Source organism: Pezoporus flaviventris, unplaced genomic scaffold (assembly GCF_033815535.1).
Source record: "Pezoporus flaviventris isolate CSIRO_AGI_PZ_B2104156 unplaced genomic scaffold, CSIRO_AGI_Pfla_v1 ptg000037l, whole genome shotgun sequence".
NCBI lineage: Eukaryota > Metazoa > Chordata > Aves > Psittaciformes > Psittacidae > Pezoporus > Pezoporus flaviventris.
Window position 1 is genome coordinate 23,661,835 of NW_026892585.1, and position 14,153 is coordinate 23,675,987.

At 39.0% G+C, this 14,153-nt stretch overlaps 1 long non-coding RNA gene across 1 annotated transcript in view; it reads right to left on the reverse strand.

Moving 5' to 3' along the window:
• The window catches only part of LOC133275156 (uncharacterized), a 63,940-nt gene extending 50,849 nt beyond the window's left edge, over window positions 1–13,091 (reverse strand). Inside the window, exon 1 of the long non-coding RNA XR_009745417.1 lies at window positions 12,882–13,091. This is a non-coding gene — a long non-coding RNA (uncharacterized LOC133275156). The remainder of the gene's footprint in view (window positions 1–12,881) is intronic.
• Between the last annotated feature and the right edge of the window lie 1,062 nt (window positions 13,092–14,153).

A 14,153-nucleotide genomic window follows, 5' to 3' on the forward strand; every position in this document is an offset into this window, starting at 1 on the left:
GGTATGTACACAATTCCCTGAAAGGCCAGGGCAGACAGTACTCTCTTGGCCACTACCTGCATCTGCCAAAGCCTCTCACAGTGCTCACATAACTCACAACACATCAGTAACCGAGGTAGCATCTGGTTGCAATACACAAACAGGATTTAGGAAGCGAAAAAGACTATCTGGATGATCCCCATAGTCATTATGCATCTCTGCAAGTTCAGACAGGCACAGTATGACCTAGAGACATTAACTTTGTGCCAGCTGTTCTCTCATTCCAGAAAAATAATCTTGCTTCAAATCTTATTTGTAAGACTCTGATAAGAGAACCATTTATCATCTCCTTTAAATGAATAAATCTCATTTAAAAATCATTGTGATGCAGCTTGTATGTGATCTATACTGTTAACTGAGCACTGCAAAAGCTGGCAGGCCTAAAATTAGATCATGCAGCTGCATATGGTATGGGGAAGCAAGACTGAACACCACACTGTCCCTCTGCTTCACTCTGCTCTATGGTGGTGAAGAAAAATGAAATCAGAGCTTGTACTGTACTTGTACTTGTACTGTACTGTACTTGTGTACAGCAGGGAGCAGGATCCTTCCATATTTCATTATTTTCAAAGGCATTTCAGGGCCTTTCTGCAACACAAGGAAAAGATGCTTTGGGATACAAAAGATCACTGCAGAAGTCAGTAGCATACGTGTGTGTATGGTGGTGATTCTGAGTTGTCTGAGAAGGTAAACTGCTATCTGTGTTACAGCCTTGTTTCATTTGTGCATACAGCTCAGCCACATTTTTCAGGAGCTATGGGATATAAGGGGGATTTTCGTTGGGGTTTAAGTGTCACAGGAGTTTTAAGACAGTTTATGTATTGGATGTGTCAGCCTTAACAATGTTGCTGTGAAGTGGCATGTGAAATGAATTACATGGCAGGACCTGAAGACCACTAGATTCATGGATTGCTGAGCGTAAGGGTTCAGAGGACAGAAGAATGAATTTCCTGATAAACATAAGGGAAGAAGCAGCACTGCAGTCCATTAGTACATTCAGATATGAGCCAAATACAGCAGTCCGCCAAGTGTCAGTACTGCAAAGACTCCATCAGATCCCTGACAAATCATTAGGCACATCTTTTGAAAGTAAAGGCTCTTGATTATACAACTGCACAGTCAATCCAAACTCAAATACTTTTGATTAACTTTCAAGCACATGCAGTGCTTGAAAGCACACATGCAGTGTGCTTGAATCATTTAACAGTCACTCTATTTCAGTTTCTGACATGGTAATTTTGTTATGAGAATATTAGGAACACAATAAAATTATGCAGGTGTATCTCTTTGTGTCTAGCAGGTACCTGTATTTCACTATACACTGAGTGTAAAGCTTAATTTTTGGTAAGTGCACCTATTCCTTTTGTCCCTGTTCAAATAATTTTACTGTTCAACAAAATATCTGCAACGCTCTGTACAACACTGCATTCTGAAAAAAAAGGGTGCCAAAGGAACCCATGGTAACCTTTCACTCCAGACACTCTAATTTTACACACAAATCTAGCATGCAATGCAGACATATTCTCAGCTCTGTTTTCTTGTGTGTTTAGTCTTGCTCTGGTGACAGTAACAGTTTAGTTTCTAACTGTGTTTACACCAAATGGAATGCTTGTCAGTAAGAGTGAGTTTTTCTGAGCATGGGTAGTACAAGGGCTACAAATTCTCAGCACAGTAGCCACTCAATTTTAATTCCCTTTGCAAGCACTCTGCATAAAGCAGGAGGTAGCCTTCTCCATCTCGCATAAGCCAACTCCTATTAAGTGTGCTCATATTGAATGGTCTCACAGACACAGCATGGCATACCTATTGCACTTTATACTCATAGCCTTCACACTAACTTCTCACATAGACAAACTCTAAGAGACACCACATATGGACTAGAAAGGAGAAAAATAACATGACAACAGATTATTCACAAACTAGATAAGAAGAGGTCCATAGAATAAAGCTTGAGAGATTTACCATCTTGTATAACTCCTGCTAATCTACTTATGCCAAGTTAGATGGTTGTTAGCAAATCTCCAGACAAAAGTTTATCTAAAAATCTTTTAAAAAAAATGCAGGTTTAGGGTCTTGCCGATAGCCCACATACATCATCAAAAAAAGATTTAATAAAATCTAGAGATTCAAGGAATGAGACAAAAAAATAAGCAGTATGTTTACCTTCAGCTTTAACATGGGATGAATGTTATTTACTTTCTTATTAGCTTCACTGTTTGAATCAAAAATAGCACTTCTGAGACATGGTCAAGATCGTGCTCCATCTTATTGCTAAGGAAACGGTACACAGGCTCAGAACTTGTGTCTTGTTGAGAATTTACTTCTTAGCTGTATTGCTACAGCTTCTGATAGCGTAATGCTTCATAAAGAAACTACTGAAATGGCTGCAAGAAGAAATCAATAGTATTGCTTTCACCTCTGATACAGATAATTGAAATTTATCTCAGACAAATAAATTGATTGGAGGGAAAGTGAAGGAGTAAAGACCAGAAAGAAAAAAAACTTTATGAAGTGCCAAAATCTTGGCATGTGCAAGTAAGATCATTTACTATTCTACAGTGCATAAAAGGAAGTTCAGACTAATCAAAAACCAACATCATGAATGCAACAAAAACAAGAAGTGCTCAAGCATTCAAGCCTACTGGGCAGGGTGTGAAGACATAGTAATAAATATTTTCCTATTATTTTGTCTTTATGTTCAATTAGAGGCTTTTTATTGTGACCATCCAAACCTAGCAATTAGTCAATTTAAGAAATTAACTGACAAAAATGGGAATGTCATGATGCCAAGTAGCATTGACACCAAGAACACAAATATCAGTATGACAGGCTTTGTAGTTCTCTTATTAATATTCCAGTCAGTCTTTCTGGACTATTGCACCTAGGCCTACAGGTCAGTTCACATGTGTGGCATATGAGGCACGGACTCCAGCTGTGGTGCAGCCAGAGACGTTTATCGAGTGAGCTTACAGGCTTTTATAGTATTCTGCCTAGCCATCATCAGCCAATGGCTTTACTGATCATGCGCCTTTTCAACCAATCATGTTAGCGTTCATGTGCCTTTGCTTAAGCAACTGTTTTTCCAGGTAAGGCAAGTGCTTTCCCAGACATGTTCTAACATGTTCTTTCTGCTGCTACAGACATCACAAGTGTTTGCCTGGACATGCTCTGAATAAGGCAAGCGCTTGCCCAAACACGTTCTACCTAAGGCAAGTGCTTGTACAGACATGTTCTGCTGCTGCAAACATTGTTACTTCCCATTCTCCTTGACCACACATTCTGTGTCCCCTTGGCCCACACACATGACCATGTGCAAAATGGAAAAGAATATTTATAAATCAAAAACTATAATAATTTACAAGTGTTTGGCTGAAAGGTAGCCATGTTTTCTTTTACTGATCAAGACCACTTAAAGGAGCTCCAGGCTTCTCTATACTCTAAACATAAAAACCTCTGCTCCCAATTCTTGGTTTTAATAAATTATACTCTAGGAGAAAACAAGTATCCACATGGGGAAAAAAAAAAAATTCTGAAGCTCCTAACTGATGCATGGATAGACTCCACAACTTGTTAAAGTTGTAATGAAGGTATGCTTTATTCAGCTCTGAGGCATATGGGGGATAGCTCCTCCAAAGGCATGTGCACCTCAGCGTCATTTCCCCTTTACATTTATCCTCTAAAGTTATACATATGCATGAGGTTGCACAACACACCTATACATACTCATGTCCTATCCCTGCTTCGTATTATAATGAGCTAGGAAGTCTTTTGCGCCTGACCAGTGCCTCCTAGTGGTCATGGGCAAGGGTCTCAAGATGAAGTAAACAAGTCTTCCTTGAGCCTGAACTTTTGACCTCTAGTCGTTACGCATGCTCCCTGGACGCTTGGTCATTGTCCAAAGTGCAGAGCCAATTTCAGTCAGCCTAGGTGTCCAAAGGACGGGAATCAAGTCACAGTCCTTACCTCTTAACAATAGCCACGTCTTTACATCTTGTTCTAGCATACATGGCGAGTACGATAAGCATGAATGAGTAGTAACATTGTTAAGCAAGCGGCTTGATCTATCCCTCTGTACATTGCAAGTACGAGAAGCATGAGCAAGCAGTAACACTTAAGCAAGCAACTTGACCTACCCACCCTGTACATACATGTTAATCCTTCTCATCAGTCCCCCCTTCCCTATAAATTTAGTAAATTCTTTTACTAATACATAGGTTCTTTTTCTAGTGAGCTTCCACAAAAGGTATCTCTTAGCACTTAAAGAAGTTAGAGCTGATGTTTGTTGTAACATCCTCCAATTCCAAACGAACAGCACAATAGAGAATATAAAATTTATTCCTACTAATATTAAAAGAACAACTATAGGGTGAAGAAGCGTATTTAGAACACCAGTTACAGTAGGTGACCACCCAAAAAGTATATTCATTAGTTGATGGGATACAACTGTGCTAAGTATGTAAAGTCACACCCAATAATTTTGACAAAGTTATAAATATAAAGCTTGGAATAATTTCCAACAGTGATAATTTCATCATCATCTATCTTCACAGAAACATAAGCAGTTTTGAAACAAATACAGTCCTGGCCAATACATACGAGTATAGTTTTTTTAAGTATTGTCTGGATGGACTTCAAAATGAGAGATGCCTTGTTCTGTATTGAGGCATATGTCCTTAGCATCAATTGTGTTTTTTCTTGAGCTTTTACAGTTCTAGTTGGAAAGGCTTCTGGCCAACCTGAAAAGGTATCTGTTAATACCAACAAATACCTATACCCCCCTTTTCTTGGCAATTCCATGGAGTCAATTTGTCGTTGTTGTCCTGGCCTATTGCCCCTCCCAATTTGGCCTATCTTTGGCCTAGGGTTGTTTTTGGAATTCGTTTGGAGGCAGAGATTGTACTATTGAGTTACTTGTTGGATAGCAGCATACAGGTTTCTAGCCATAATTTTGCTTATTAAATGTCTATGCAAGGTATCCACCCCCCTCTAGTGTGTTTTTTTTGATGTTCACTCCTTACTAGGGACCATAATAAAGAGGAAGGGACAATTATTTTTTTCCTGTGCTGTGCTAGCCCACCCTTCCTCATTGAATGTTCTGCCTTGGTCTGTGATTAATTTCTGATTTTCCTTATTATAATTCATCTTACCTTCCAGGGAAATTCTTCCCGTCAGGAATTAAGGGACCCTTTAGTTGTTATCTCACCTTTTGCCGCTCCTTTTGCCTCTCTGTCTGCCAGCTCATTTCCCTCCTCCAATTCTGAGCTCACCTTCTGGTGTGTCTTGATGTGTATAATTACTACCTTTTCAGGCAGTTGGACCATTTCCAACAGTCACACTATTTCTTGTGCATGTTTGATGTTTTTTCCTTGCAAGTTCAATAGTCCTCTTTCTTTCCAAATTGTTCCATGTGTATGCACAATCCCAAATGCATATCTTGAGTCTGTATAGTCCTTTTGCTATTTCTAAGGCTCTAGTCAGAGCAATTAGTTCCACTTTTTGTGCAGAGGTGTTTATTGGCAAAGGTCCAAATTCTATTACCTTTCTGCAGGTGGTAACTGCATATCCAGCATGTCGTTTTCTGCTGACGACATAGCTGCTCCCATCAGTAAACCAGGTTTCTGCGTTGTTCAAAGGGGTATCTTTCAGGTCTGGATGGCTGGAGTATGTGGCCTCAGTGGTTTTCAGGCATTCGTGGTGTACCGGTTCTCCTTTGTTTCCACTGAGGAAAGAAGCTGGGTTGTCAATGTTAGTCACCACTACCTCTACATCATCTTGTTCCACAAAGATGGTTTTATACTTCAGGAACCTCTGAGGGGAAAGCTGGTGTCTACCTTTCACTTCCAGCACTGCAGACACAGTATGGGACACTAGCGCTGTCATTTTCTGGCTCAAGGTAAATTTGTGTGCTTCTTGGATCAATGGCTCTAAGGTATCCCGGCCATCCTTTGGCCGCTGCATCTAACTGCTTGGACAGTTCATTGGCATGGACCCAAGTTCTGTGCCAGTATCCCCAGGGAAATCCCTTGTTTCTCATGGGAGAATAGAAAGCATGGTTTACTCACATCTGGAAGTCCTAGAGCTGGAGCTGACATGCGAGCATTCTTCAGCTGGTGGAAGGCTTGAGTGGCTTCTTTTGTCCACTGAAGATTCTTGCTGTCTTTTACATCTACAGGTTTGCTGCAATTTATGCAGACATGAACAAGCAGCCCAAAGCAAGGCTGTGCCTGCATGCGAGTTATTTCTACTTAGATCAGCAAGATTAAGCAACTTTCAGCAAGGTTATACCCTGAGGTGACTATATTGCTTCCAGACATATCCTTATGATATCCTTAGTGATCTCATTAAAGTATTGGCCCATTCTATTAGTTAAATAAGATTCAGGCTATTGCACCTTAGGGCTGCATTACACTACTTGGGTTGTTCTGGAAATCAGAAACTGAAAGCATGCAGTAGTCCTCATGTTGTACCTTGTTATTCAAATGGCCAAGGTTTCCTTTGGAATGAGAAGGTTTTATTCTGCTGGGATTACCTAATTCATGTGTCAGATGGTTGGCATGACCACAGAGCAGGGGAAAGATCTAGATATTGGTGGGGACAAGCCAGCACAAGTCAGCAGGGCAGGATACAGCTGTCACCTGAAATGATTGCCAGCTACTGGATTAGACAATGTTCCAGTTGATACAGAGAGTTAAGAATTAGTTAAAATCCAGATGCCACTTAGCCTCAAGGCAAGACCTTCAGAAAAGACCTCCTCCTAAGAAGAAAATGTTGAAAAGAAAACCAGTTCAAACCTGCCACAAAAATCAGGTTAAGTTACATATGCTCTAAGAATCAATAGGACTGGAATAATTCGGGTTCTAAGCCTGCACTCCATTCCCTGTGCTCAAGCTTTTGAGGACATCCCTTGAAAAGAAATGGCACTCCACAAAGGCAGGCACCTTCCCATGTGACTTCAAGATTGAACAGAAAGAGCATAAAATGCAAGTGATCCAAAATGTATGATACAGTGAAAGTAAACTACCTTTCCTGAGGGAGGAGAGACATGTTTGTTTTCTTGCCAACTTACATGACTTCAAGAATGATTAGCAACTAAAGAACCTAATGTAATTAGGGAACTGAATAGCCTAATAGCAAATGCATCTTAAATGGAGTTGAATGCAGAATAATGGAAAGACAAGATTAACTCCCTGCATATTCTGATGGCTTGTACCCTTAACCACTTAGAAAAAAGAACTAGACATCTTTCCAAAAAGCACAATGTCCAGTAGCAGTATAAAAACCCCAAATAACTTTTCAGCCTTCATTAAGGAACAGATAACGAGCAATATAGAAAATATCAAAGTGCCATTATATGAAATCACTGGTATAATCACATTTCAGCCTGGTCATCCATTTTCACAAAAAAAAAAAAAAAACACAAAAAACCCACAAAACAAAACCAGAGGAGAAATAGTAAGGGACAGGGAAGGGCAATTAAAAAAATTAGAAACACAGAAATATTTCCATACTGGAACAGTAAGGGACAGGGAAAGGCAATTAAAAAAATTAGAAACACAGAAGTATTTCCATACTGGAACAGATTAAAACCAAAGAAAAATAAAGATTATAACTCTTGTTTGGAAAGAAAGAAACAAAACACCATCTTGGGAATACAAAATATCTATAAAATAAATAATGTATAGAAAAATACAACATAAGATCCTAGCTGATAATGAAATATACTAGAACAGAAGAGATTTTTAAAACTGATAAAGCATATGAAACTCAGTTCCATGAGATACTATTGAAATAAAGAGTTCAGTAGGATTAAAAAGGGGAGGTATTGCTTCAAGTACATGAAAGTCTCCATCTGAAGCTATAAACATATTTCAGTTATACCAACCTGCTTGCTTTCACATATTATTGCGTATAGGGATATTACTGCAAATTTGTTCATGAAAGACTGGATTTTAATCTTTCTCTAAAATGTGTGGTATTGGATACTACTGGTCCTTGGAAATGCAGTTCTAGGTGGATGTTGAGCCTGATCAATTGCAGCAACTCATTGAAAGTGAATAACATAATGTTTCTACTAATAAATTAGTAAATAAACACTTAACAAATTGACCATTTACTTGGGGGGGGAGGGGGGGAAGAAATTGAATACAGCAAATAACAATCCAGGGAATTATTTATAAAAGAGGGAAATAAACCAACACCACCAAAAAAAATCAAAACCCAAGTACCAGGAGCATGATACATAGCAATAGAAGGTCTTGTTGCTTTGAATTGCTTAGAACAAATAACTTTTGCCAATCTGTTCCAGAGCTACAAATGATGAAAAATTCTAAAATAATGCAATTTATAACTTCCGCAACTACAGGGCTTTAGCTAAATGTTACAAAGGCTAATAATTTCTCATGCTTCCCCAGCCAAGGGTGGCAGTTGATCTCATCCATAACTGAGCTACTACTTCAGAAAGTGAAGTGCATTCTGGAGGTGTACAACTTTTTATTAAAGATCAGGACAAGGTTTAATGATTCCAGGGTTTTTTCCCCCTTTTGGCTAGTAGTAAGAAGTTTCACACAGTATAATTGAAATAAATGAGATATTAAACCCTAAAAGTCAAGGTAATATATAATTAAAAAGTAACCACAGATCACTTTAGCTATCTGCTAGGACATAGTCTTATAGGTCTCAAAAGCCACATCATCAAAATAACTCATTTCTGTCTGTCCTTTATTTACAAAGTACTAGCACTACTGAACTATGTCTGCTTTGATTATTCCACAGAAACCACCTAATATAGAGGTTTGAGCCTTCCAAGCTCATTTGACAGGGGTTCACAGCTCAGACTCAAACCATGGTCTCTGAGAAAAAAAAATGCAGTTATTTATCCTCTAAAGACATCTACTGGAAAATCGATACCTCAGATGTAATGAGTTGTAAGACAAGTAAATTAGAGTACAGATTACTCTGTCAATTGGAACACATAACTTTTCTCTGTAATTAAGTATTTCATATGTGGTGCACTGCATTTGGCACTGGTTGCTTTGTCTAATTACTGTACATTCTATTTTAAGTGGATAAGAAACTTCCTGAAGTACCTTGGCTTCCACTTCCAAAGGTGCATGAGCCAAAACAGAGCCTTTGGAGTAACCAGAAAAATTTCCTGCCCTAGCAGGTAGCTGGCACTGGAAATAAAGTGTGCTGTATAGTTAATGTGCTTGTCCTTTCTCATTTCAGCCCTACTACTGATATGAAAACAGATAATTTATACCAGTTCTGATCATCACTTGTCCTAGTCACAGGGACAGTGTGAACATGGAAGGCAACGCAAAAAATTGTATCTCAAATCCATAACTCAAGGAAATATTTCTGTTTACAAATGCAGGTAAGAAGAATACACAATTATTTCTTGTTCTTAGAACATCCATTGTCTGAGAGTGTGCAAAGCCTGTTCAGGTTTGCAGATGGTGGAGGCATCTAAAAGCTGTTACACCTGTACTGACTGACACAGGAGTATGCTGTGAGTTCAGGACATACACAAGCAACATCAACTTTGGAAGCGGAAGACCTTGGGGTGAGATCCTGGACAAACCAAGAATATTCTGAATGCTTGAGAAGCCTATACTATAGCTAGACCTCCATACACTGCTGAAGATAAAGGAAGAGTTTGGAGTTGTCCATGTTACAACTGCAGCATGAAGAATCATCAATAGTCTGAGACTTGAGAGCTCTTAAATTGTACAAATCTCTGTTCACAGGATGGAGATACCAGAAAGGATGTCAGTATCTGCATCTCAAGAGTATGCCTGAAGACTTACGGATATGAGTAGTGCCTGACTTCTCAGATTCAAGAAAGTTTGGTTCAGTTCAACTAGCTCTAATAAGATTTAAACACAGAAGGCTGATAAATACTATGTTTGCACTTGAAGAGATCTGAGACTTACACCTGTTCTTTAAAAAAGGTCTAGGAGACTGCACATGCATAGTTGTAGAGGATTATATACCAGAAGGGCCTACTGGAAATCCCACATTGCCATGTATGTACTGATTTTATTTTTCTTTTTGTGTGTGTGTTTCAAGAGATTTCATATTATTCTGTGATTTGCAGGTTCTGTGTATATAAAGTTTTGCTCACTCTACAAGTAAAGAAAGGACTGTGTTGTCTGTAGTTCCAAAGAACATCTTTGCGGACAGAGATGAAAAGTTCACTGCTTTATGTTGTTCATTTGTTCTTCAGCTCCTTCCTTTTCACTGCTGCATCTAACCCACTACCCAGAGAAATCAAAGGATGAATTTTCTGATCAGTACTCCTCTGTTGGTGTCAGATACAATCAAAGACTGGGAGTTTATTACATTTCAAAGTGCTGGGATTTAGTGACAGATCAGATCAAATTGCCTAGGGGAAACTACCACGGATCAACATTTAAAGTGCACTGCCTTTTTCTTAAGTAAAACTTGGCCTGTTGTCAAGGAAGAAAACTTTTCATATTTTCATGCTTTCTCCTTTCAAACAAAGTCACATAAAATGCCCCACATATGTATGAAACAATAGTTAGCTGTTTGGATTCTCTGTTAAGTGGGAATTATTATGATTTCTTTATTTAACACGCACTGCAGAAAAGATACTTTATTTCCAAGGAACCAGAAATTATTCTAGACCAAAGTCCTCTTGTACCACCAATACAGAAGACAATTTATGGAAGCATGAGATATACTTACCTTCATTTCTAAGTTCATTTTGCATTACCTGACTAATGTAATGAGGTCATAGTGTTAATTAGATAAGACCGTTTCCCATCTTCAAAAACCTTTACCAAACATTTTCTAGGCATGTAGGCGGTAGCTCAGGGTATCTCCTTCAGGCCTACCTACACTGTGCAATGAAGTAACATAAAAGAGACTCTAGGTGGTGAATCTAAAAGGCACAACTCTCTCAGGACAAGAATCTCTGTCTGATGAGCTCAGGTACCACACTGGAACAGTGTGCCCATCCTGCTCCTGAGACTGATTGGCTCAAACACCCCTGACTTAAACTGTTCTCTCCAACATCTTCACAAAGCAGGAACCTTTTTCATTCTTTCAAACCCTCTTACAACCAAAAGAAATCAGTTTCCAGCAACAGAGGTATAAGTCAATAAAGCAAGAACAGCTTTAGGATGCATTTGTAAACCACGGTTTAGCAGATCTGAAAAAGCAGCAGCATAGTTGTGCATTATAATTCAGATGACAGGAATCATGACTTCTTCACATGAAAAGTCCCATCAAGATCACAACATATCACAACAGAACACAAGAAACATCACAAGGACTTTAGGTGCTGATATTGCAAGTGACAACACACAAACTGCTGAGACTACACACTGTCCCACTGAACATCAATAGAAATACTTTTAAGATCCCCCTTTCCACCCTGCTGCTACCAGTTGCTGAATTTGAGTTATATTTTGCAGTCTTGTAGAACAGTCAAACAGGCAAATATACAGAGAAAGAAAATAACTCATCTGCTTGTGTTTTTAAATACTGGTTATGATATTCTTCAGTCAGTAAACTACATCACACAAGAGTTTTCCACCATAAGCAGGCTACAGGCACATATACATGGTACATGGTACCATATACATGGTACTAAAGAGCATATGGTGTAATTTTCAACTTCATACACAAAATACGTATCTCCTTTTAAAAGTGAGACAACTAGCTTTAAATGACTGACCTGAAAAAAACAAACAAACAAAAGGGAGAGTTTTCTTTAACCACATTTTGGGTATTTGGGTTTTCTTAACCACAATATAGCTAGGCAAAGTCACAGTAGGTAAGATCTGCCACACACAGGCCACATCAAAAGCCGAAGTTCCTAGTACTTTTGTCTCCATCAGGATCAGACCAACAAAAAAACAAAAGAGCCACACTTCTTAGAGTGGAAATGCAGGAGACAAAGGTTCTGCCACTCTCAAAAATTAGACATGGAGCTGGGCACACAGAGTGATCTCTCCACCTGGGAGATGCACAACAGAGAGGAGCTTCAGACCTTTCCCAGTCACTCAGCACTCAGCAGGACTTACAGTACAACTCACCTGCTAACCTTAAACAACAGAAAACTAGATTACATGAGGTGAGTCATAACAACTTTAGAGTCCTCTGATCCTGGAACAGTAAGAATTCAGGTGATTCAACCTGTCTGCCCTTAATGCTACTCTTCCATTCAGTTTGCTGCTAAAATTAAATGCTTTCATCACCCTGTTTGTAGACATCCACAGTATAAACATTGAAAATATAGAAGATGTGTAGCCTAATCTGTTTCAATTTTGCACATAAAACTGCATAAAGATCCATTCACTTTATTCCTATCAGTCATACAGACACTTTTTCCTGAGTATTAAACATAGGATGTAATCTTGGGTGTCAGGTTCAACCATACCCTAAAATCCTGAAGAAAGCACTGCTGAACCCATTTCTGTTTTAATGCAAAGGAACTAGGTGTGGGAGAATATTCAAAAGAAGTAATCCAAATTCACTTTTTAAGATTAGTTAAACTACATTAAGCTGCCAAATGGATGTTTTTACTCAGAGTGAAAGTGGCCTTAACTTGGTTTAGTTTAATTTGCTTTGGAAGAAGATCAGGAATTAATCTGATTTAACTAATCCACCTAAAGTCCATTAATTACTTCTGATTCTTGAGTTTTTCAGTACAGACAAATCTACTTTCATCTAGAGTCTGAGCTTGCAGATCCAGATGAAAGAGTTAAAGGAGCATATTCCAGAAACAGGTTAGAATCTCCATAGCTAAACCTCATTACATAATTTTGTGATCTTACGTAATACAATTCCATTGCAAAGCAAAAGAGATTAATCACCTTCAGTGTTCTACAGAGTAGGTCATGTGTGCCTAACTACAACAGACTAATTTAAGGCAAGCTCACCAGATAATCTGTTGCTCAAGAGGCTTTTAGCTGATAATGGTTGGAGGGTTTATGGTTGGGATTATCAGCTGAACTGGTATATTGAAAATACCAAAAACAGATCCCAAGAGGAAGAAAATACAGAACTTTCCTCTCTGACCTTACATTAACATTGATCTCCTATCCAGGTTTTTAAGAGTTCCTGCTAGAGCGGTCGATGTGCAAACAGGGTAGATTCTCTAAGAAGAAAACTTTCAGGTGGCGCTGGGGCACCAATTTGTCACCTGGAAATGGTGCTGGTATGAGCCGCGCTCAGTATTCTCAAAGATTTTCCATCTATCACTTAAAGGGAGGTCAAAGATACTGATTATTTTGCAGGGCTTCTGAGGATGGAAATTACCACTAGATTAGAGGAAATCTGAATAAGTGACACAAATACAAATAGTAATTTGCTCCAGGAAAGAGAGGCTGAAGTCAAGCCTGCTGCAGTTATTCATCTGGGTTTTGTGACACTCCTCAGCCATGTATCACAACCTGGCTTCAGGAAACAAGTAAAGAACAGCCCTACTGTTTCCAGCTCAGCCCAAATATTACCTGCAGTTCTTACCTGCAAATGTGGTTTTGGAAAGAGAACTGCTTATATCTCAGGGAGAACTCATGCCTCAACACGTCCCACTGTCCCAGCTCTCTCAGAGAAGGGCTGCTACTGTCCCTCCTTTATGCCTCCACTGACCCCAACAGGCAGCATTGAGGGCAACTGGGGCCAGCAACTTTCCAGAGGAACTTTTAAACCCAGGTATTTAACAGCAACTTGGGGCATGCCATGTCACTCAAGTACTTAGAAAATCAACCACAGGAATTGACAGGTTTCAGACGGCACCCAAACAGCAATATGACCCCAGCTGATACTCTGCTACACAGGGCCAGGGCTGGAACTAGACCATCTTAATGTCCTTTCCAACTCCAACCATTCTATGATTCTATGATTATTTACATTCTAAATTTTCTATTTTACATGTATTTATCTTCTCCACAAAAGGAAGAAAGAATAAAGGGGAGAGGAGAACCTCTCAGAAGTGCTGTTACAGATAGGTAATTCACAGTTCATGCTCTCCCCCACAAGGGTTGTGTATTTTTTCAATTTTTTTTTTAATATATGCATATATAAAGGTATTTCCAGATAACATAATGCAACATGGGATCTCACACAAAATTTTAAAAAACTAA